Below are 26,056 nucleotides of genomic sequence, written 5' to 3' on the forward strand. Positions count from 1 at the left end.
GAACATTATTATGAAATACAGAAAAGCAATCTCAACAACTCCTTTTACAGGCATTCTACGGTGTGTGATTAATGGAAAAAGTATTCCTGCATCACTTCAGAGAGAACAACATAGAATTTTAAAGAACATCAACTCATAATAAAACAAACAATCTTACAACCTCAAGACAGGAGCCACAACTTAGGTACAAAAGATACTTTCAGTACCCACAGGAGATAAAGTAGGGAGGTACCTAGCATAAAAGGTTCAGAAACAGAGATACTATATTACTGTGTTTTTAAGATAAGGTAAGTTTTCTAAATTTGTTTACACAAGAAAATTTATACCCACATGGAGAATGACTGAACAACGTAATGAAAGAGAGCAAAGGTCAGGTATTGCTGACCACGAAGAACAGAATGCACACAAAAATGTTGTTAAGACCATTAAGGGCCTAAAAGAAGGGTATACATGTTGCCCTCGTGGTTTTCTTGTACTCATGTAGGCCTACTGTAGTCATTTTTCTAGGCATGCCATTCAGTAGAAAACTAACTGCTGAAAACCACTTTTTGACAATCATTAAAAAGTTTTTTTTTGTAGGGGACAAGCTTCCTCTGCATTCCTCATGTGACGGAGATGTCTCAACACCTCCAAATTATATATACTACCTTTGAGGTGAAACATAAAGGGCATCATCAACAATATTTGTTTCTCCTCCTTACCATCATGTAACCCACTTTCAAACTGTGCTATACTGTGTCAGTGAATCTCTACTGGTACGCAGTCTCCTCCTTGATTGGTTTAACACCCATCACCACTCACTTCCAACTGCAACGTTTAGTGTACCACAGACAGGTTGACTGGTTTTCTATCCAGCTTTTGCTCGAGCTTTCCCAAGTAAGCCAGACGTTAGCTGGCCAATGGCTTACTGATCCATGTTACATACTGCCCAATATGGGCACTTAGATCCCTCCCACTGTTGCCATGTATCCTAGTGTAGGCTGCCATAAGTCCAATTCACACTCCACTTAACACAAATACCCATACCCATTAGCCAATGTGACCAAATCACCTAAAGCCAATTCTTACACCTGACAGAGTGGTTGACAGAGTGGTTGGTCTGTGATATATCTAGAGCACACTGTGCACACAGACAATGCCTAAAGCAGCCAGCCAGACACTACTCCAGTCAATTTTTAATGGATTCCACTGACACACTTCTCATATTCAACTCAGAAGGAAGGGCAAGAACCCAGTACCTTCCCCCTTGCAGTGAAAAAATCCAGCATGTTTTTGGGAGCTAGAAAGGGAGAACATGAAAACTCCACATAGACAGTGAACAGTGGTCTGGATCAAAACCTGTATCTTTTGCCTGTGAGGTGAAGACTCACCTACTATGGTACAGTCTCCTCCCGCATGGATCAACCTAGAATCTTGCATAAAAAATTAATCATTACATAGAGGTGAAAAAATGATCATGGAAAAAGACGATAATGTCCTCCAATTTACTTCTACATATTCTAACAGTTTATGTGGAATTCAGTTTTTTGGCTTTTCAATTTTTGTAATCCTGTCAAACAAGTCTGAGATACTGACATCTGCTAAGAAACAGCAGCAAACAATTTAGGGCAACATTCATGAACTTTGTGCTCCTGGTACACAGTAAAATGATGCACCAAAGCCCTTTGTAATTCATAACAGATACATAATGGAGTAAGACCCTGCATGTAGTCCTATCCTCACTGTGAAGTAAAACCTACATATTGGGGTAGCTGTCTGACAGTTAGTGCAGAGGACTAAAGCTCTTGACCTGTTCAAGAACTGCCTCCTGTTCCAAGGGTACATTGATTTAATTTTTCCACTTTCATTTGTCTACTGTATGATGTTAAGCAAGTCACTTAACCAGACTGTGCTCTGAGATAATTAGGAATTTGAGCTAAGCTCCTTAATGGTCAACTGGACTGCATGTCTTGTAATGGCAGTGTCTGTGGCACGAGGCAACACACTTGCCTTTGGCGCCAGAAGGCTGTGGGTTCTATTCACACTCCAGGTGAATGGACTGCTGACAATGTAGTGCATCACTTGGGGGGGGGGGGTTGTTCCCCTGAGTGTGTTGCCCTTTTAAGAGACATTAAACCGAGGTCCCCTCTGCTTGAGTTGGTGCAGGCAGATAAAAAAAGATCATCTACTCTTTCTGACATGTGCCATGGGAAGTGCCTTAATGCCCTGGTCAAATTTCCCACTAGTATAAATACCACCTTGGGTCACCAATGAAGAGACCACAGGCCTAGTGGGACTGATCCAGTCAACAAAGGATAAATAAATAAATAAAAACTTACCTATAAACCTAAAAGTACTCCATGCCTAGAGCAAAGATATCTGAGCAACATCAACATATAATTTAAAAAAATACATAAATACATTAAGAGTTCACTGTGGTGTGGCAAATCTGCTGCCACAGCCATATTTGTCCTGCACCCACACAGTGGCACAGCTGAGCACCTGACCTGACAACGGTCATAAAATTGAATCCCATCATTATATTACAGCTACTAACCCTAGCTCCGCCATCATGCCTACTGAATGAAAGGCAGTTATGAATTACAGGGTAACATGACAGAACAGCACAGTCCAAGATGTCAGATACATCACATCTTAATTGAAAGCTAGTACCTGCTGTACTGTCATACAGAAAACAATTTGGCTTGTCAAGCAGAACCACATAGTATACATTGTCATTCTTTTCATTATTTAAGACTACGTCTATGAATTAATGACAGCAGGAATACTTAATCTGCACACTGCTTTACACACATAGCCCAACAGGTCTCCAACAAAGTGAGCTGAAAACTGAATAACAGATGCAACTAATTTTGTAAACGTATGGGACATGATAAAATGAAGTACTTAAGAGTAGTATGGATTAAAAATAATTCTGGTGTGGCAGTTAAGGATATGTGGAAAGAGACTAAACAAAAGATAATACAAAAACTAAAACTGGAAGCTCTGTTATATGGATATGGATTAGCAAGATACAAGCAGTTAAAATGTTTTTAGTCCCTTTAGGTTTATACACAGGTCAGGCATATTTTTATCAAGCAGAGAAGAGGTGGATAGCAACTAATAAAGAGCTGAAGGATTTTATCTGGGAGGGGAAGATGGCAAGAGTCAAGCAGGATAAGCTGATTCTTCAAACTGAACAAGGCGGTTTGGGATTATTAAGACTCCTATACATAGCACAAGCAGAAACCTATAATTCAAAGCGGAAAGGAATGATGAAATAGGGGGAAAGGTCAAGAAACAAGGAGAGACTAGGATTCTGGATGCAGATCCTTAAGGAGACTAACAATAACCATACAGGATATTACATTCATAAAGTTGCAGAAAGTATTCTAAAATCTAAGCCAACACGGGAATGGAGAAAGCAGATTCTGCCGATACGAATGACTACAATTAGGGATAGACATTAGGCAAGAGAGGGCTGGAATTTATTGAAGAAAACTGGCAAAAGATCCAAGGTAATGGAAACAAATAATTAGACAGGGAAATGTAACAGAATGGGAAGAGGACAAGAATTTATTTGGACTGTAGGCTAGAGACTGCCTTCCCTATCAAGGACTGATATCAAAGTATATGCAAACAGAAAGAAACAGGGGGATCCTAAGTGAAAGATCAGTAGTAGCAGAGTTTTAGTAGAATCTATAACAGAAGATGCTATTAAAAAGGAATAATTAGTACAGCACAGAAAATACTGCATGATAACTATAAGAATCAATCACAGGTGGTTAGAAAGATTGGGAAGAGAGATTGGATAAGCAATTCACAAAAAAAAAAAAAAAAAAAAAAAATGGGGGATATATGTATGTCTCCCTAATATGAAACAAAGTCTAGAAGATGTAGGATCTTTACTTGGAAGTGTTTACATGGACATTTTTATAACACAAGTAGACGCCAAAGAGTTTTTCCTCCAGTAGACAGCACATGTTGGAGGTGTGATGAGGATGAAAGAGGTAATTGAGAACATATTTTGTTGGGAGTATAACAAGTTGGCAGACTTTAAAGATTCCCTGCAGACTGTTCTGTCAAAGATACTGGGTGAGCAAACTGGTGTAACTAAGGAATTATACAATGACCCCCCCCCCCCCAATTAACATTCCAAAATGTGCACACTGATTGGCCAGCGTGCCCATTGTAAATCCCACAATATACCAACAGAAAAAAGTCCGGTCGCCCAAACTTTTTTCTGTTGGTATAAAGTGTCCAAAACCTTCTTTTTTTTAATAAAGAAAAAAAAAAGAAAAAAACGGAGCAATGGAGACTTTCTTTTCTCCGTTGCTTCCGTTTAAAAGCACTGATGTACTGGGTATGTGTAGGAATGCAAGTCCCATACACATGCGCAGTACATAAACACAAGGAAGCAGTATACCACCACCAGCGGAAGAACAGTAATGTGCCATTATACAAAGACATTATGAAAAATAAGTCGTTTTTTTCTTAATTAATGTCATTGTACAACAGCAATAGACAACTCTGTGGTTGTGTTCTATTGAAATTTACCCACGATTGGCTTTATTTAATCACTCGGGCTTCGCCCTCATGATTAAACCACACCAACCGTGGGTATATCTTCAATATACCACATCACGTCATTGGTTATTGCTTAAATAATTTTTCTGAGGTAGGTTACAGAATCAGAATTGCCTACACAAAGTAAGGCCTTGCTGAGTCTAATTATGGTGGCTGCCAAAAAGGCAATTACTAGAAAATGGAACTCAAAGTCTAAACCAGCTTTATCAGAAGTAGTGAATATAGTAACAAAGATAAAACAATTGAAATTAGGATCTTTAGAAAAGGGTAGGAGCAAAATACACAGGAAACAAATGGGAACTGTGATATCAAAACACGCAGAGGAGGAAAAAGGTTTAAAAGAAGGCAGGATTTGAATGAGCTATGTACTGTTTGACAATGACTGGATAGAGTATACATGATGTAGAATGTTTGCAAATAAACTGTCAATATGGTTTGGTTTCATTTACATAAATGCATGATTGCCTATGTCATGCATGATAGTTTAAGAAAGATATTTCTTGTTTAAAAAATAAACATTTTGTAAACTAATAACATGCTGTTGCTGCCACAATTTAAAAATGGTTATTGCCCATTATTTTTTCAGCAGAGAAATAGAAGATTTGGGCATCTTTACTTTCCGCATCTGTAAAAGAAGCTTTAGCAATCAATAGTGTCAGACTGTGGTTTTAAATACAACTCACATAAAATCTGCTGCTAATGATGGGTAATTTGAGGACTCCAGCAGAAAATTAAAATATTTCAATTTTTATGCCTATCTTTTTAAAGATTGTTGCATTTAGTCTGTGAAATTTAGTACAGTGATCAGAAATTAAATGAGGCTTCATCTTTAATCTTTGTATGTTTGTTATATGGTTTATGATGTAAATACAAAATTGATCCCGACTAGGATTTATGATCTACTCGGTGTGATCATAACTTAGCTTTCTGAAACCTGATAAACTGATCATACTCCAAGCAGCTGCATCTGACCAGTGCTCTCTACAGATCCTGTTTCACAGTTCTTTTTCACTGGGCTGCATTGAATTACTTTAATGTACTGCAAATGTCAACTGGGAGGCATTAAAACCATGAGGAAAACATTTAACTTCGATCAAATCAAAGCAGACTCAAAGCAGACCCAAATAAACCTATCCCAATTAAAATAAGACAGGGTTTTCTTTTGTCTCCTTACTTAAACCTGTATCTTGAACTGTTTTTTCGTAGTCTGTTACCAAGATATTACTACTACTGCAATCCGCTACATCTAAATCTTACCATTGATACTTTGCATCCTGTATCTAAAGTTCCACTGATTTTAGAAATGAACAATCTGCAACATCTAATTACAACTTAATTTCAGACAAATCTATTATATTTTCTTTAAAACAATTTATATTTGAACTCTAGGTTTGATATCCACCAAGATGTCAATCACATTAAAATATCAGAGTCAAATTTACACAAAATGACAAAAAGAAATAGAGATAAATCTCAATAAAACTGACAATATACTGAAGTCAATATGGGGAAATGGTCTAAGCAATGGTCCTTCCTTTGTTTCTAAAATAATGATTATGGAAAATTGACACCTTTCTCAAACGTATCACATAAATATCTTATCACAAGTCATCCTATGCATATTTCTTTAATAATTACAAGAAACTTTAAATAAATTTATACGAGTACCAAGTCACCTTGAATCTCATGAGTAAGTAGCACATTACAAATGGAGATATGAAATTCCTAGATGTTTACACATATTATCTAATTGCCAGGTCTTTTAAGGTATTTAAATTATTAGTTTCAATTTAGTAGGTCCCTAACTTGGATCACAGCGAATACATAAAACAAATTCTTTATCTGCTTCTTTACTTACTAAGGAGCTGGTAAATTTGACACAATCAGTGACAGTTTCATTTCAAGAACTGTAAGAATTCTGAGGCTGATAATCTGGTAGAGAAAAAAAGAGTGATCTTAAAATTTTTACTAAATGAAATACACTATGCTAAAAAGCTTCCCTTTGTTAAAAAGTTTTTGATTTATTTAATTGTTCTGGACTCTCAGCTTAAATCTGCACTAAGCTCCAATAAACAACCAGCAGCACCTACATTATTAATATAATAAAGTTACTTTCTATAAACCCCCAAATTCTGATGGGCCAACCTAGATGTGACATACAAACTCCAGGACTGCTGCTTGGTACTATATAAAATAGCAATCTCAAAATAAGATGTGTCTGATAAACAAAATTCCCACAAATATTTCCAATTCTCTGTATGGAAGACATTTTATTAAGTGATGCATCTTGAAACCACTATCAAATCCATAAACAAGCATAAAACCTTATTCCTTACTCAGAATTATTGTATGCTTATTTTATGGTGGCTATAAGGTACAGCTGTGTTAAGTGAATGTTCTGATTGATCACTGTTGCAGTAATCTGAGTTATATGTATTATATCCTGCCAAGGATATGACTGATTATCTAGCTTTCACCTCTAAATGCCATGAACATGAGCAGAGTTCCATATAAAAGGCAGTTACAGCACAAAAAAATCTTCAGAGCTTTCTTACCTCAAGAAGGGAAGCTAGCGCACCAAAAATCTCTGGGTGATAATGGCTAGGCTTCTAACGCTCTTGAGCCATTAGCCCAGTAACCTTATATGAGGAGAGGTTGGGGGTTGGTATAATGGTTAAGTAGTTAACTTCACGGGTACAGGGTCTGAGTCTCACCTTTGGAAGGAAAATTGTTTGGGCATCTAGCCTAGTACTTACCTAAGAACCAACGAAGTTAAGTACTAGAAAAAATAATAAAACATAAAACAGCTACTATAATTGTGACTGATTAGAACATCTACTGTTTTGGCAAGTTCCACTTACACAACTGTACTATGCTCAACATTATACCATGGCTGCAGTAGACTAAGCTATTTGGGTAGACTAGCACAGCTTAGAAAAACAGGGAAAAGGAATATATTTGTGAATCAGGAGCTACTGGAAAATGGTCCCAGAAAAGTAAATTATGGGCATGCAAAAGAAGTCCAGTATGCAATGCTATGTAAAAGAATGAACAGGGGACAAAGTTGCTGCCTCTAAAACAACTTCTAGAGTCCATCCCCTTCGAAAAAGCCACAGAAGAGACGCAAAGGACATAGCAAAGTAGGCACTATCCTTTCTGGAAGGGACTTGTTTATAGGAAGAATAGCACTTTCTACCCATTCTCAGCTAAAGCAGTTTTGAAAGGGGGTTTACTTTCCCTTCTGCCTAGAAAACTATAGGTTCCTCCTAGGAATCTTAATTTTTTGTCAAAAAAAAAAAACTAGCACTTATACCTTTTGAACCAGCTCATGTTGTTTGAGGTTCTTACCTGGAAAACTGTGCTAACTAGTCACCCCAGTGAATGAAGGGAAATCAGCAGTCAGAATGAAGAAAAACTTCAGGACTTTCTCACCCACAAAGAGAATAAACAGCTTGCTTATCCTGGACCTATAAAAATATAACAGTAATCAAAAACTATATCCAAGCATTTAACTATATATAAAAAGAGGAGGATGGCGGACAGGTGTGGCTACTACAGCTCTGAGAAATGAAAACATCTACTGTTATGGGAAGTCACGGTAAGTGAAACTTACACAATTATACCATGTTCATCATTCTCACTGCTACAGTATCTTTTTGGCCATATTAGTTAATTACCAATGCCTATCCACCCCTTGGAGGAGGAAAGCTAAGGATCCAGGATTCATTGGAACATGGTCCTAGCAAAGCTAGTCCTGGACAAGGAAAAGGAATACAGTTTGTAATGCTCTGTAAAAGTACGTACAAAGGATCATGCTACTGCCACTAGAATGCTTCTAAGATTCCTTCCCTTTCCAACATGCCTTCACAGTTGTCAAGGCTGTAATGTCCCTTGATACTGCCTAGAACAGACTTACCATTGTGGGTAAAACAAAATGCAATAGCTGAGGACAACCACCAGGAAACATTCTGTTTTGACCACTTCTTTCTCCCATCATAAGAAATAAACAGTCGATCAGCTTTTTTAAAACACTTGTTTCTGTCAAGATAGCACATGACTGTGTATGCATGCCCAGAATATGTAGAATCCTCTCTCCCTGGTTCTGAGGATCTGTACAAATTACAGGGAGCTACATGGCTCGATTCAAAGAAAACTCTGAGGGATTTGTGCTTAATGAGACCCTACCTCTATAAAAGGCCAGACAGGGCTCACCAACCATGACATCTTGCAGTCAGATACCCTTGAGGCAGATGTCAAAGCAATAAAAACAGACTTTCATAAGATGAACCTTAAATCCACCTGAAGACCTGGTTTAAAGAGAGACATAGTTCATTTTTGTGGCGCAAAGTTAAGATCCAAGGAAGGAGCCACCTGCTTTCCAGGAGGCCTAATATATACAAACCCCTTCAGAAAGTGTTTTACTAAATGCAGAGAAGAAAGGGGACAAGATCAATGGGCAGACATGCTGAAATGGCTGCAAGATATACCTTGATGGAATAAAATTGGCCAGAGGAAAGTAACTTGCAGAAATATTTCAAAACTAGTGGTACATAATCTCTGACTGGAACCAGGTTAATGGCTAGGCACCAACTAGAAAATCATTTTCACTTGCCAATATAAGATTTCCTAGTAGCAGGTTTTCTAGCCTGTTTTAGTACCCAGTACACCAAAAAAGAGGTGCCTAAAAGGAATCAAAATTGAATTGTCCAGGCAGTTAGCTGAAGTTGTTTGAGATTGGGGTGTATAAAATTCCACTTGTCTTGTGTGAGAATGTCCAGTGAAGCAAGTCCAGTCTAAGAGGAAGTTTGAGGTAATTGCCTTTGGCCAGTTCCATGAGAAGGAAGAAACAATGTTACCTGGGTCAAAAGGGAGTCACCCACAATGATTTTTTAGAGACTCTTGAATCTTAAGTCTTACCATCAATACAGATAAAGCAAAAGCACTAAAAACAGCTAAAAGCAGCTTGACCACAAAAGTTACAATGTCAAAACACCACCACCATGGTGAAGGTTAAAAACACTTAGAGCTTTAATGTAAAGTGGCAAAACACAGAATATTTGAAAAAAGCTGAAAGACCAGCACTTTTGGCAAAATACCTTCATCAACACTGAAGATTCCACTTACATAAAAGGTTACTGAGTCTTCCTCATATTAAAAGAGCTAATCTAATGACAGATCATCTCCATAACTTCGGCGCTTTCAGCACTGACTTTAAAGGAACCATTCCATTTAATTCAGGAGGTTTATCGGCTTGTAAATCAGCTATCCACCCAATTTCATTAATTCAGGTTTGTTGCTTAAGTCTCCACCTCTTAAGCTATCAGTTACTACTTTTGGTACTTGCGTATTATCGCAACCAGATTTTCGCATTAACGCTGGTTGCTTCCCATTGTGTAAACTAGTACCAAAAAGTTTTGAAAAGCAAAGAAACCATGTTTTCTTTAAGATTGTGTATGTTTAGGCAGGTTTATGAGTTAAATAAATAAAAACATAATGCTTAATTGCAGGTATCCTATTCCTAGAATAAGCATGTTATTGTTATCAATTCCTTTCAAGTATCTTCGTTAGGTTTTGCAAAAGCTTATTTTTCTTCACTAGCTTCAATTCTAAAGTTTCCTTAAAAACACTGTTTGTACAACTATAGTAAATAAACAGTTTACCTAAAATTATTTGCATGTGTCCTGGTTTTACTTTTAACCGTTAAATCCACACAGTACAGAGTACAGCTCAAAAATAATCATTGCGACGGAAAAACAGCAACTCCTAGAATACATTTTCATGTCTCCCTCTTGTCCTCTTCCCACTCAGTACAGGTTACAACTCAGAAATAATCCTTTTGACAGAACAGCAGCAAGTAGGAGAAAAGAAATAAGTCAAACTTAAAGTAATCCTTTCCACAATACAACAGCAGCTGATCTGTTTGGTTTGAACTGTGCATGTGTGTAACATCTGACGCTAATTCCCTCAGTCATTTCAGGCCAACATATGTATTCACGCAGCCACTGTGATAGTTGAATTCAGTGCTTGATGTCTGTAAAGTACACTAACCACAAATCCTAAATTTTAAGCTTTAACCGTCTTCCTAACCCATCACGTACATATCAGAAGACTTTTTAACAGTTTAGCCAACATGATTACACATACAAGATGATATTTAAGTAAAACAAGAGAAACTATAGCACGTTGCAAATCTGGCTGCGATAATACGTAAGTACCCTACTTTTAAGTAACATAAACCAAAATGTATGTTGCAGGTGAATAGAAATATGTTGATACAGTGCATTCTTTTTATTATTAAGCCTAATGTCACTTAAATGATGTAAGATCCTATCTTTGAAAGAACTGTTAGTCTTTCCTACATAAAAACTGCTACACAAAGGTACAACGTGCAATATAAATAATATTTTTACTATTGCAGACTGCATACTTATTACGTCTATAACTTCTCCTAGTAGTTAGATGTTGAAAGCTGTTCCTAGAATCAATACAGATGCATGATTTGCATTTTCTACACAGGAATGTACCACTGCATGTAGCAGTTGGAGTTCTAGTTTTTAGTATATCTTGGTTAACAGTCATTTCAAGTTCTTCCTATTTTTGAAACAAAATTGAGGCTTCTCGCCTACGATACTTCTGATGTCTTCATCAGCTGTAAGAATCTTCCAACTGTTTCTTATACTTTGACACACTTGTTCAGCATCTTTACTATAAGTAAGTAGGCATCTTAGTCCTCCAGTGTAGCTAGTATTTGGGTTCATAGGTAGGTACTAGGCTATCAGCCCTAGGGTCTATACAAGCCTAGCCAAAAAGGTACCCCGGCTTTCACCACCCAAGAAAATTATTTTCCTGTGCCCCTGTCGAGCAGAGTCACAGAGGTGATCCCCGGGGTGAATTTCCTATTTCCCATCCAATCATTAAGATTTTTTTTGAAGAGTGCTAATGAGGAGCTTTGTTTGATATAGATAGGAAGTTTGTTCCAGAGTATGGCAAGTCTCTGGGACAGGAATCTATCCCTGCAGCATGTTCTGTTTATTGTGGTGACAAGGTTTAGGTCCCTAGAGCGTGTAGGTCAGAGGGACTGGGATTTCTTTAAGTAGAGCATGTCCAACTGCTCTGGGTTTGACATAGCTTTGTATGTTAGACAGAGACCACCTCTGAGTAGGTGAAATGCAACGGAGTAAAGCTGGAGTTTTTTGAGACGGTCTGCGTAGGGCATCTATTTGAAGCCACTTATCCTTTTTCTGAGGTATTTCTGCGGCCTTTCCAGTTGTTGTAGATGTCTTGTGAGTTACATACCAAAAAAGTGTGTTGTACTCTATAATTGGTCTAATTACTATCTCAGACTCACTCTGTCTATGGCCATCAATAAAATAAGGTTGACCTCTGATGTACCTCAAAACCTTACTCTTCCAAATTCCTTCCTGGATTTCTTTATCCTTACAACCTCATGTTCTAAAATCCTTCCTTAAGCTTTCTATCTCTTCTTCATAATTCTGTTCATCAGTACAAATCCCGGATGCTCTGAGAAGTTGTCCTTTAATAACATGTGGGTAGATGTGTCTCGGATGCATACTAGTCCTATGTAAGAGATGGTTCCTCCAACAGTCTTTCCTGTGAGTACACGTGTTGGCATTACCATCCATTGCTATATGAAGTGTAACATCTAAACAACCAGTTTTCTCTTTCTGAGCTATTGACTTCAAATTCTAAGAATGGTGTGGTGCTACTTAGCCCACAAAGTCAGTCAATCGTTGTTCATCTCCAGACCAAAGAAAAAATATATGTCATCCACAAAATTATTTACTTGTCATTTGTTAACCAGATTAGTCCAACTGAGCCAGTGGCCCGTTTTCAGTGGAGACCTGAGGAGAAAAGCTGCAATTTACAATACAATACAATTTGTGATGATATACAAATACAGAAAATACAAATTTTGGACAGACTAAAAAGAAAAATAAATTACAGGCTTAGAAAAATGTTCTGTAGTAATTACAGGCAGAACTACAAACAAGTATACACATCTGAGGTTACACATTAGAATTAGCTTGGTATTATGTAAGATGTATGTAGGTGAGAAACAAATATAGTTGGTACTGCTGCTATCTTCAGAGCACAAGAAATTATTGTAATAAGTGGATTGAGAGTCATAAGTTACAGAAAGGAGTCAATGAAGGCCAGCTTAGGTAGCAATATGAGAGCTAGCAAAAAGGTATAAGTGGAAGGAGTTGGGGGATTAGGTAGGATCTTGGCAATGACAGGTGCTGGCATTCAGGAGGAAATTTCTGGAGTTCAGATTTAAAGAGATTTGTGCTAGTAATGGTTTAGATGCTAGGGGGAGCTTGTTCCATGCCTGGGACACACTTTTTGTAAAGAAGTTTGACAATATTTTTGTTGGATTTGTAAGTCTTAAGTCGGTGCTGGTCTGAGCTGTAAAGACTGTGGGAGGGGATTTAAAGGGATATTAGGGAGGAGAGAGAGGTGCAGGTTAAGGGTTTAGAAAGTAGAGTGGGCAAGTTGCAACTGGGAGAGAAGCAGATGTTGGGGGAAATCCAGCCAGTGAAGTTGTTTTAAAGCAAGGCAGTGATGTGATTTGTAAGGTTAGATACTGGCAAATCTTGTAATACTGTAATAGGTTTGATGGACTTTAGCCAAAAAGGGTGGATTGTAGATAAGTTTAGATAGCAGAGACATATAGTAGACAAGGACAGAGAAAAGCCTGAGCTAGAGTTTGTTTGGAGTCAGGGGCTATGTATTTGTGTCTGTACAGTAAGCAGAGTTTCTGATTTGTCTTTTGGATACAGTGCTGTATATGGGTATCAAATTTCAATTTGTCATCAATTATAACAGTGAGGAGCTTTGTATGTGGGTCAGTTTGAATAATGGTGTTATTAGGAGAAGAAATTGTGAAGGTGGTTTTGAGGTGAGAGAGGGATTTGGGAAGAAAGTAAAAGTTTGGTTCTCGAGATTAAGTATCAGTTTGTTGTCGGTTAGCCATTTTTCTATGGACAAAAGGTACTTTGAGTGATAGGGAGGAGGTTGGAAATGTTAGAACAGGAGATAAGAGTGGAGTCATCTGCATATTGTATCAGGCTGGAGGTTGTACAGGAAGTGTGTAGTTAGTTGGAAGAATATTAAAAAGCAGCGGGCCAAGAATGGAGCCCTGAGGGACTCTAGTATAAATGAGTAAGAAAGGGGAGCAGGTGGAGTGCTGTCTTACTAACTGTCGTCTACTAGTGAAATAGCTAGAGAACCATTTAATAGTAGAGGGGGATAGGTTGAGATCAATTAGTTTAGCAAGTCGTTTAGAATGAGAAACAGTATTGAAAGCTTTTTTGAAAGGTCAAGAAAGTGGCAAGAAACAAGTAGATTTTCGTCTCTGGTTTCAGCAAAAGTATGAGTAAAGGACAGAAGGGCAGTGGCTGTGCTATTATGGGGTCTGAATCTATGTTGAGTAGGGGTTAGGTATTTAAGTAGCTGTTTTTGTATGCATTTTTCAAGGAGTTTAGACAGTGGAGAGAGGATGGCAATAGATCTGTAGTTGGATGATTTATTGCTACTGCCTCCTTTGTGTGATGGAATGGTGTAAAACGATTTCCATATGGCTGGGACAGTGGATTTCTGTATAGATCTATTAATCAAAATGGAAATAGGGTAGGCTATTTAAGAAAGAGGGGAGGAAAGTTATCGGGGGGGAGCATGGGTTTAATTTAAGTAGAAGAGATTTTATGTAAGAAGTTGGGATGGGATTTAGTGTGAAAGAGGCATTACTGGTAGTGGTATGTGTGAGATTAAGATTTTGACCATTTGAGTTAGTTTGCGAATAGATTCTATGAAATAAGAGTCAAGGAGAGTGGCAGTTTGAAGGGGAGTTTTGTCAGTGTAGGGGTTGGCAATGGTAGGGTTACCTGGGTGTAGGATTTTATTAAGAGTGCCTGGATGTTTGGGGGGTTAGAGTTATGGATGAATTGGGCATTATACTAGAATGTTTTCTTATCCTTAAGGAGCTTTTTTGTAAGGTTATGAAGCGTTTTATATTTTTGATGAAGGAAAGTAGATTTTGTTTTAATCCATTGTTTCCAGGTGCTCTTTTTTTCATAAGAGTGAGGGTGTCTTTTCAGAGCCAAGGGGTATGGGTTGTTTTGATTCTACCTTTTCTAAGAGGTGCCAGAGTCAAGGATGACAAGGAAAGAACGACTGAAATATAGGACTGCATCATTTAGAGGGATGTATTTCAGCATTGACCAATTTATGGAATTCAGCATGTTGTTGAAGGTATTATTATTAAAAGGGGAGATGTCGCAACAATCTCTGTAGAACTTAAATAACTTAATACAGTGTCTGTGTACTCTGTTAGGAAGGTGGTCGCTTAGGGAGTCTGGTAGAGTTGTAAAGTTTTGATAGAGGTTAGGGTCAGATGTTAGAATCCAATGCAAAGTGGATCTATTGTTATTATTTTTGTTGAACCGAGTGGGTGTAGTTATTAGCTAATGAATGTCAAAGTTTGATGTTGAGGGAAGGGCTGGTAGTGGATAGCTTTTGACAGTAAATATTAACGTCTCCTAAGAGGATGGTTTTGTAGGGAATATGGAGTGACATCCATGACAGGATGGATTCAAGGATGGGAATGTTATTTTTTGGTGGAATACAGAGAGCAGCAATGGCATTTTTCTTAGGGGGGTTAAGGAGGCAGTTTAAGATAAGTAGTTCAGCTGGGTGGAAATCTGGGTGGGTTATGGGCAGGGGGGTAAACTGAGGTGCTCGGAGTACATGATTGCAACTCCACCACCTTTTCTGGTGACTCTGTCTTGATGGCAGATGTTGTAGTGGAGAGGCAAGATTTCAGTGTTGGAAATATAGGGTTTTAACCAGGTTTTGGATAGGGTTAGCATGTCTAGGGAGTACAGGATTATCCAAGAATGTAGTTCTGAAGTTATGTTAAGTAGGCTTTGTATATTAAATGAGTATATAGCAAGATGTTTGGTACTGAGAGGGACAAGGAAGACAGTTGTAGCTGGTGGCAGACAGGTTGGTGGAAGAATTTTGTTGGGGGGAGGGACCTGGATTGAGGTGGATATCCCCATCAAGCAGAAGTGTGTGAGGGTGGGGTGGTTTTGAAATTTAGTGGCAGTGATAAAGCTTTGAACTTTAGTTTAGGGAATGTGTGTGTGTGTGTGTGTGTGTGTGTGTGTGTGTGTGTGTGTGTGTGTGTGTGTGTGTGTGTGTGTGTGTGTGTGTGTGTGTGTGTATAAAGACTTTGTGCATGTGAAGTTGGGTATAGCAGATACTGGAGAGAGATGGGAGATAGTGAAAGTGAAGGAGGGTTCCTTATGTTGTACAGAATGTACAGTGGTAGGCAAAGGTTGGAAATGATAGACGTGTGGAACTTAGGAAGCTAGAAATGAAATGTAGAGAAGTAAAGTGGTTAAGATGTAGAGAAGAGTCATGGTATGAGATAGTTTTGAAATGTAGTATTAGACTGATTTGAAATAGAATAAGGGTTATTTAAGTTACCTTTAATTGTTGGATGGTATAAGAAGGAGTGCTTGGAGCCAATTATGCTAATCTGCTTAGCTCAGTCAAGTAAATTGCGTTTTAAAGGTAAATAGGAGGAATATTGTAAGGCAGGTGTGATAGGATTGGATAATTAATTACAGTGGACTGGGCAGTAGCTGTGGGCAGAGAGTATAAATTAAATGAAAGTGGAGTAGGGTGGGAATGGAGGTAGGGTAGGAGAGCAGAGTGAACCTGAGTGCAGAGAGGATGAATGGAGTGGGCTAAGCATGGCTCAACAGCGTACGAAAAAAAAAAACAATCTATAAGGTTCGAGCTGGTAAGAACAGCAGTTTAAGCTAGAGGAAGAAATTAGTTGTAAAGCAAAGAACAAAAGGGGAGCTTAGAGAGACATGCTGAAGGAACAAACCTTAAGTTACAAACTCTGATAGAATTTGGTAAAATTAAACAGGTCTAGACAAAGAAAAGAGCTAGGGAAATTTCAGAGGGGAGAAATTTCCAGGGTCTAGGCAGCAGTCGCTACTGGCATACTTAAAAATTAGTGCAACACAGGTTTAACTTAAACAGTGGCACTGGCTAATGAAATACAAGTAAAGCAAGACAGTTTTTGATGTACTAATATAGCAATGCAATTAAATTATATACCTACATGCACATTATGAAGCTGTTTATGATTATATGTAGCAGGTCTGCATTTTACTCTTGCTCCTTGGCTTGAGGGCATGGAGGTACTGTGCTAAGTACGGGGGACTGAGCTTACATAAGAAAGAAAAAGGGACCGCTGGTAGAAAAAAGAAAAAGGGATAAAATTCAGAATCACAGCAGCATTAGTGAAAAGAAAAAAAATTACCATACTATAAATAGTGAATTTGAGTTTAACATTACAGCAAAGCAGTTTTGTTTAAAGAAAAACAGAAAAATATCCACATCAAATATATTGCTCAGAGCAGCATAACAGTTAACATCCTAAAAATCTAGTCTCCTTTTCAGAACAAGCACAGTCATTGCGCATTGTAACAAGCGAGTTTTGTTTTCAAAAATATACACAGAAAATATACTAATTCAAAGCAGCATCACAGTTAACAAATTCCAATGCTAGTCGCCAAGTAAAATGAGAAGTGAAATGCAAATATATACAGTAAGGGCAACAACGCATTTAATAGACCTTTCCAATCACCAAATGCTATGTGGTAGCCTTTTGTAGCAACACTCTTGATAAACTATGCAGGCAGAAGTACTAAGCTAAAATAACAGCATTTTAAAAGTACACCGCAGAAAAACACTAATACATTTTTGTTTAAAAATAATACCTTACATTGGGTTGCACGAGGGATGCCAGCAGCTACGACCAGCTGCAGTAGAATTACTAAATCAAACATAGCACCTGCCTCTTTAGGATGTTTGCAAGTCTAGTGTCCGAGCCTGGATCAACAGCACGCGAGAGAAAAAAAAAACAATCTATAAGGTTGGAGCAGGTAAAAATGACAGTTTAAGCTACAGGAAGAAATTAGTTGTAAAGCAAAGAAAAAATGTGAGCTTATAGAGAGATGCTGATGGAACAAGCTTTAAGTTACAAACACTGACAGAATTAGGTAAAATTAAACAGGTCTAGATAAAAGAAACAAGGAAATTTCAGAGGGGAGAAATTATCACAGTCTAGGCAACAGTCACTGAAACTGAATTAAATGAAATTGGGTGGATAACTGATTTACAACCCAATAAACCTCCTGGATTAAACAGAATAGCTCCTTTAAAGCAGCTACTAAAGGAGCGGAAGTTATGGAGATGAGCTCTCATTAGAATGGTTCTTTTAATATAAGGAAGACTCAGTAACCTTTATATACATGGAAGCTTCAGTGTTTTATTTGATCCGATGAAGACATTTTGCCGAAAGCACTTATCGTTCACTTTATTGCATATTCTGTGCTTTGGCACTTTACATTAAAGACTTTAAGTGTTTTTAACCTACACGACGGTGGCGTTGTTTTGACATTGTAACTTTTGGACTTATCCAGGATATCAGTGGATAGGGTAGAAATGCAGAAAGGAACCATCCCAACCATGGGAATGAAAAATACATTCACATTCCAGGTTTGCTTGTAAGGAGCCCTAGAGCAGAATTTGCTCAGCTGTCCATTTTGAAATGAGAACAACAGATCTATTTTAGGTATTCTTCACAACTAGATCAACTCCTGGAAGACCGCCTCATTCAATTTCTATTCATGAGGGGCTGTCCTGGTCCTGCTCAGCTTGACACTATGTCTGCTCAGACAGCGTGCAAGATGATTGGTGGGTTAAATACTGTACAGCTACCACCAAGTCATCACAACCAGCCGGCATGGTGTGTATGACCTGGTGCATGACCAGGCAGGGGGGGGTCTGTTTGTACCACATTACTCTGGTGTTGTCTGTAATCACTTGAAGAGATCCAGGGAACGATAGATGAACAGAATTCAAGGCATGGATCACAGCCAATATCTCTGACATTTATGTGCTTTGATCTGTCAGAGACGTTCTGTAGGCCTTGCACTTTAACCCCCCCCCCCCAAACTGATTCCCAAGCAAAATCTGAGGAGTCTATTTTTACAGATTGACTTGGGATCTAAGAAGAAAAGGGGAGACCTGAATTTAGAGCCATTTGAGCAATTTGCCATCTCCACCAGTACAGTTCTTTTTTGACAAAGCCCAAAATTGAAATATGAAACTCCAAAGAATGAAGATGTTGGATCCAGTTTTTTTGTTTGTTTTTTTTTTTATTTTTTAAAAACATTAAATTTTTCTCATGTGCAATCTGGCGAGAGGAAACATGGAAGCCAGGAACCCTAGAATCTTGCAATATTCTCTTGTAGAAATCTGAGACTGACTAGAGAAGCTCAGGAAAGTTTCCAGAAAAAAATCAACTTTCTCCTGTGTAAGAAAAACCTTTAGCTGAGATATCTCTAGAAGACATCCCAGAAACACAATCCTGTGGGCCGGACTAAATGAGGATTTGTGTACATTTATCTGGAATCCAGATCAGTAAAATGAGATGAAACCCATGTTAAGGACTCCTGATATCTGGGAAAAGACTCTGCAAAAATAAATTGTCTACATAAGCCAATATGTGACTGCCCTGCAGTCTACAATGACACACTTTCTAAACACCCCTGAAGCTGTAGATAAACCCAAAGGGCAATGCACAGAACTAATAATGTGACCAAAATACAAAAATCTGAGAAATTTCTTGAAGCCTATGGCTATAGGAAAGTGAAGATAATCATCCTTAGGGTCTAATGTTACCAATACACTTGAAGGAGGAATAATTGGTAAAGAGTTTGAAAAGTCATCATTTTAAAGTCTGGTACTTTCAAATACAGATCGAGAAAGCCAAGATCTAGAACTGGTCTCTAAGAAAGCTTTCTTTGGAATAAGAAATATTCTGGAATTGAAGCATTTTCCTCTTTTATCTAAAGACACTGGTTCTCCAACTCCTGGAGTGAATAAGTCTTGAAGAACCTGAGAAAAAAAACTCTGTCTGGTTAACAGGATAGGGTGGAATTCCCCTGAAACAAAGTATTTGTATCCAGTACCAAATGTAACCCTCCTGATCCACCCAAGTCTGAAAATCTGTTGCAGAAGAGGAATATAAATAAACAGCCAGTTTCAGGGAAATTTTTTTTTTTTTTTTTATAAAGATCCTCGTTTCTTGTTGTTCCCCTCCTGCCATATCTTTGTTGTTCCCCGATTGCCTGGAGTTGTCAGGGACTGCCTTATCTTATCTTTTTTTTTTTTTCCAACTTTAAGCTTAGCCAATTTTCCTTCAAAGGTGAGAATCAGGCCACATACCTTATGTCTGTGAGGTAAACAATGTCTGTGAGGTAAACATCTTAACCATTAAGTCAGATTCCAATCCTCTTGGGAAAAGAGGATTTGAAAAATGGACTTTAAAATCTTAGTCATACCCTGAATTAACATCCCTCTTTCAAACTGTTTGAGGACCTGAGTAACGGAAGGACCAAACAAAACATCCTTATGTAATGCAGAATTCAAAATTTCAGACTTTACTTCATCAGTAAACATTTGGTTATGTGCCCATGCATATCTCCACAAAACTGTAGCAAGAACAGTGGCCCTAGATGGGATCTATACAGTAATGCACTTTTCAGTGTATGTTTAGATACTGGAGAAAGAATAGAAACAATAGGATTCAGAAAGGAGCTATCCTCTACAATAAGTGAGGCAGAGTAATCCCTCAAACTAATAAAGCAAAAAAAAAAAAAAGGTAGGTAGCATCACCAAAGGCAGAGCACATCAAAATACAAAATTCAGAGAATGAACAGTTCCACCACCAATCCAGCTAAAAACTAAAACTTGAAAACTTTAATAAAAATGAACGATGATAAAATGAAACGCACTGGCTCATAAACTGGATAAGCACTTTCGGTGCAATACCTTTTTCAAATTCTAAATGTTAGCCAGTAAAACTTCCTGTTAAATACCTTCATTCTCTGATATTCACTCATTTAAGAATACTTAGTAGCCATAGCAACATATATACCCTTTCAGTTAGGTTTAAAAGAAAAGCTGGGCTACATTAACAACTCAAATACCTTTATACATCCCTTAACTAAGAAGAATTATAAATTAGAAGGATATGCCAGTTGTCGGAGTAAGAACATCATATATGTGGCAACTTGCAGTCACTGCAAGGCATACTACTTAGGGAAAATGAATCAAATGCTTAAGGAACGCATCCTAAAGCATTTATCCGACATAAGAAACAAAGTTACCAGCAATGCACTTTATATGCATATTAGTGCAAATGGCAGACATTCTTTTAAGTTTAGCACACTAACTAGGCTTCATGAAACATTAAGAGGTGGTGATTTAGTAAATCAAATGGAAATTGAAGAAATGAAGTGGATAATGAACTTGCATTCAGATCAACCACCAGGTCTAAATGCATTTGTTCCTTTAAAACCTGCACTAAAAGGAAAACCTCTCCAGCATTCGAAGTAACCTAATTGAAAGGGTATACATGTTGCTATGGCTACTAAGTATTCTTAAATGAGTGAATATCAGAAAATGAAGGTATTTAACAGGCAGTTTTACTAGCTAAACATTTAGGATTTGAAAAAGGTATTACACCGAAAGTGCTTATCCAGTGTGTTTCATTTTATCATCGTTCATTTTTATTTAAGTTTTCAAGTTTTAGTTTTTAGCAGGATTGGTGGTAATCCCTCAAACTGTCTGCATAAAACAGAATAAACATCCACATATGTGCCCATTAGTTACGAATTCTAGAAGCTAAAATGGAAAAAGAGAAAAAAATTCTCACCACATCTGCCCAATACCTTATCTAATCTTCTTTGTCCACATGAAAGGGAGGTGGTATTGACCAATACTCTGTTTCAAGCTGGCAAAGAGGTAGATACAGCTGCTGCTGGATATGATCTAAGATAAGAAAACAAACCGTTGTTAGTCTGAGTATTTTATACAGTCTACCTGCATTTTAGGGTACTGAAAGATGAGCGGATTATTACAGGCAGCATTAAACACATCATCCAAGGCTGGTAAAATGGGAGGGATGGATGTAGAATGAGGCATGCCCCTTGTAACATACAAAATCTCCTAAATTCATTGGGAACATCCACATGTTCCCAAAAAATATCTCATTCACTCTGGAAATAGTCTGCAAAAAGAGAAAATTCTTTCAAAAGGAGGAGGAGAAGACAGAGTTTCCTTAGAATCAGAACTATGGGTTTGGGAATCTACAAGAGAAGAAGCCCTATTTCTATGTCAGAATCCTCTGACAAATTTTCCTATGGGATTTCCTTACTGAAACTGCCTTCAGGTAAGGATTTATGAGCACCAAGATTAACATCCTTAATAACTGACTGTTTATGGTCAAGAAAACCATCTTTTTTGAAAAGACATAATGCCTTCAGATGAACAATGTCCAATCTTCTGTTTTTTTTTTCTTTGCAGATAACACAGTGGAAGAAGACTGACTCAGCAACTGGTCTCTTTCCCCAATTATGCAAATAATCATCCTCATAATATCTCCCAAATCCAAAGATGATGTTTCTCCTATGCCTGAATCAACACTGGAAAAGCCAAACAGGACTTGGCTGACCTACTGTCCATGGTGATAGAATAGGCTACAGCAGTAGAACCCAATGAAGTAAATGAGTGGTCTGAAGAACACCAGTTGGTCATGACAGGTTCACTCACTAATGACTGAGGCATTGTCTGAGCCTGCAGTGGTGGCTAGGGCTCTTTATTGTGCTGTTTCTTCTGTTTTTTTAGCTACAGCAAAAGAAGAGCCAGCAGGACCACCACAGGTATCCACGGTTAGCTGCCGAAGAGGTCTGAATGCTGGTACGCAAAGCTGAAACAATCAGCTGATCAGAAAGTAAGCTGTCAAAGATTCCCTACACAGTCTCCTTTTGTGTAAAAATGTAAGCATAGAACAGAAAATTCTGTCAGAAATAAAGCACCACTACACAATGTGACCTGACCCAAAAAAAAAAAAAACTTCAGGTAAGTTGTCTTTGAAGTGTATACAAGCACTAAAAACATTAAGAAATATGTTCTGCCCATTTAAAACACATCACGATCCTTATATTCAGTCAAATACATTACAAGCTTACATAAACATTTACTTCAAATCCAAAAAACAAGCCCATAGTTCATAACTTCGATTTTTTACAGAAAACGGCTGAAAACACACCAGGTTTCTTAAAGGGGGAAAAGCCAATTTTAGAAATTAAATAAAACACAGTTCCCCCTTAGACAAAAATTGCTGTCTGAAAGGGTTCCCTGTGGGGACTTATCTGCCAAAAATGAAACATGAAGGCTAACTGCTGCTCCTGTGAAACCTCAGAGTTGCTTTTCCTCAAGACAGCAAGACATTACTGAAGTTTTCTTCACTGACTGCTGACTTCCCACCACTCAGCTTACCAATTTGCAGTCACAGTGAAGGTGTGGGAGGGAGCTACAACTTTATGAAGCTGGCTGGTTGTTGTACCCAAGGCAGGATATAATCCTTACAGCCAAAGGCTACTGCAGCATTAAGAATAATGAACATCCACATATAGCACAAATGAGTCAGTAAAGCAAGTGACCATCCAAAGTCAAGTTTGAAGTAAAAAAAGACATTTTAAAAATCAGTCCCAAAACACAAAATATCCTGGCCCACACGCAAGTATTCTATGTGACAATGGAGGAAAAAATAGTCAAAAATCATTTACGCAAATTTTTTTCAGACAAGCATTCTCAACTAAAATAAAACATACCTTTACACATAAGGCAGCCCAAAATATGTTTCCTATTTTCTCAGAGAAATATATTTTCTTGTCAGAAAAATATTTTACTAGAAGTGTATTTCCCCCCAAAGAGAACTTATCTGACCAGTCCGGAGGGGAATGCTAGCCAAGCATCAGTTCCAGTAAGCAAGAAGAGTGAGCGTACTTCGACAACAAGAAAGCTCTAAAGCTTTTTTGGCACTCTGCCTTCTACATGAAGCTCTACTGAATCTCCTGACAATTACAGCATACGGAAGGTGTAATTAAGCTATGAAAAGATGGCCAGTTGGTCATATCATTGGCAGGATATAATCCATATAGCTTTGACTATGGTAACAGTGATCTACTGTTGAACATCACCTAGTCTACCCCTTCAAAACAAGCTACTTGTTTTACCCACAAGCACAGAATACATTCAGTTTGTGGTTTGTCAGACAAAAATGTATTCCACATTTTGGGCAGCTCATACATTTACTGTTCCTTTTTGAAAATGATCATCATTCTGAACGGTTAAAATATCTAAGTATTACCAACTCACATTTATCACATATGTGAAGACTACCATTATGACTATTCAGAAAAAAAAGAGCTTTAAATTTACTTCTACAAGCATTATTGAAATAATATATTGGGGGGGGCAAGACAGTGAGCAGTTAACAGCACTGTTTCTTAGCTCTGCTTTAACATCTGACAGGATCTTTACTAAAAAAACTCAAACAGAACATTTCAAAACTTGATGAATTTATAGTTGACAAATCTGCTGAAAGATTTACTGCAAAAAATAACAAGTTTGATACTCTTAATTGCTTTTTCCTGTCAAGAAAACTAGAAAGAACGGTCATAGAATGAGTCACTCTAAGCCCAGTGTACAAGAAAATACTATTAAAAAAGACATACCGGCTTTACTAAGTAACATCAATCTGCAAAGATAGAAAAATTAGAAAACAAAACAGTTAATTTCAAACAGGAATGTAAAAAAACAAGTTGAAGTGCTGAGTGAATCTTAAACAATAATCATCACAAACCTAAAGTATGGAATAGCCAATGTTTGACTTTGATGGAAGACAACTTGAAAATCAGAACAATGAATTTCTTCTGAAACAAAACAACTCATTCCAATATAATTTCCAAGATAAAACAGAAGACTTACAGAGCAGATTTAGAAAGAATAACATCAGGATTTATGGGATTCCTGAAAAAGAAGGGGGAGACAGTATGATTCAATTCCTTAATACCTGGCTGCTTAAAACTTTGAACCTGCCAGAAGCTTTTGCATTTAGCATCAAAAGGGCACATAGATCACTAACTCATCTTTAAAATAAACATCTTCTCCAAGGTCAAGTCACGATAAGGATTTAGTTTTAAAACAAATTATCCAGTGAAAATTAAAGGTAATAAGATTTGACAATGACTAGTCTATATTAGTGATATCCAAGAGAAAAGCATGTGTACCACTTGTTAAAACCTTAAAGAAAAATAATATAAAAGCACAGATCTTGTTTCCAGCAAAAATAAGGATTCACCTTCTATAAGGAAAGAAGAGTTTTAACACCTTGGAAGATGCAATGGACTTTATACAGAAAAATAAGATCCTAAAAAAACAGAAGAATGGACTGGAATCTATCAACTTCTTTGAAGAGAAATGCAACAAGAGATGGTGTGTTAATAAAGGACAAAAAATGTAAAAAAAACTGAAGGACAAATTAAAATCAATATATTTCATGGTTATGAATTTATTTAAATTTAAATAAGTGCTTGAATACTTATAAACAAGTGCTGCATATTATTTTTTACAAAGTAAATCATTTATTTTTCTTTCCCTACTTCAAATGGTTACTAGTTCCCTTTTTAAAATGTTACAGTTTGATTCTTTTAGCCATACATGAAATTAAAGCCACTTATTTCCACTCCAAGTTTAAAAGGTTAAACTATTCATTTTATTAAAAGCTAATTATTATTATGAAGAAACTTATGTTAGGTGGCACACTTTCTGATATCATGACATAGCTGAGTAATGTACTATTAAATATACAACAAGATGCAACAAATGATACTAAAGAGTCATGCTTAGTTACGATCTGGGTTATTAAAATGGTCCAGTAGTATGCTACTGATAGTATCCCTGAGAGACAGGCTATATTATAAACAAAGCATAAAAAAAATATAGATTCTTACATATATAAAAATTACTACTGGAATGATATAAAATAATTAGAGTAACACTCACACTTTTGTACGTTAAACCTGGATCCTACATAACTGTCATTCTTTTAATGGAAGTTTATATTCTATGTCTCCTTTAAAAATGACAGTCTGCTTTATAGTAAACATTCCATAAAAATAGTGCTTACTGAATCATTAAATGCAAGTTCTTTAAATACGATAGCTTTTTAGTGGTTACCATACTTTGAAAGGTTTTTTTTGTGTGGTTTAGAAGGGTTTAAGGGGTTGATATATGAAGTTGAGCTGGCTTGGATTCACTTATGAATGTTTTTGTGTGAATTGTAGCTGATAAACTGTTCATTTGCAAGCCCTTGTCATGAGGACCGGCTTGAAGCAGCTTAATTAGAATCATGAGCACTTTTGTGATGCTGCAAGAGTTCTAAAATTCTAACTGTCCAGTTTACTTCTTCCTGACGAAGCAAGCAATAATGCCTGGCAGGGTGTGTGTTAATGTGTAATTAATGCCCACC

General features: G+C 37.3%; 1 protein-coding gene across 3 annotated transcripts in view; it reads right to left on the reverse strand.

Annotated features, from left to right (window-relative positions):
• Window positions 1–26,056, reverse strand: part of NKIRAS2 (NFKB inhibitor interacting Ras like 2) — a 338,421-nt gene that overhangs the window by 286,258 nt on the left and 26,107 nt on the right. The window contains exons 1-2 of one of the 3 annotated variants that reach the window (XM_044054744.1): window positions 21,411–21,525; window positions 16,727–16,858 (exon numbers count right to left, since the gene is read on the reverse strand). The exons of 1 other annotated variant lie outside the window; for it this stretch is intronic. The gene's annotated coding sequence lies outside the window, so the exon portion shown is untranslated. Of the gene's footprint in view, window positions 1–16,726; window positions 16,859–21,410; window positions 21,526–26,056 lie in introns of those variants that run through there. One more of the 3 variants, XM_044054746.1, reaches the window with a different exon arrangement.

Source organism: Protopterus annectens, chromosome 13.part0, assembly GCF_019279795.1.
Source record: "Protopterus annectens isolate FY-2018-M chromosome 13.part0, PAN1.0, whole genome shotgun sequence".
Taxonomy (NCBI): Eukaryota; Metazoa; Chordata; order Ceratodontiformes; family Protopteridae; genus Protopterus; species Protopterus annectens.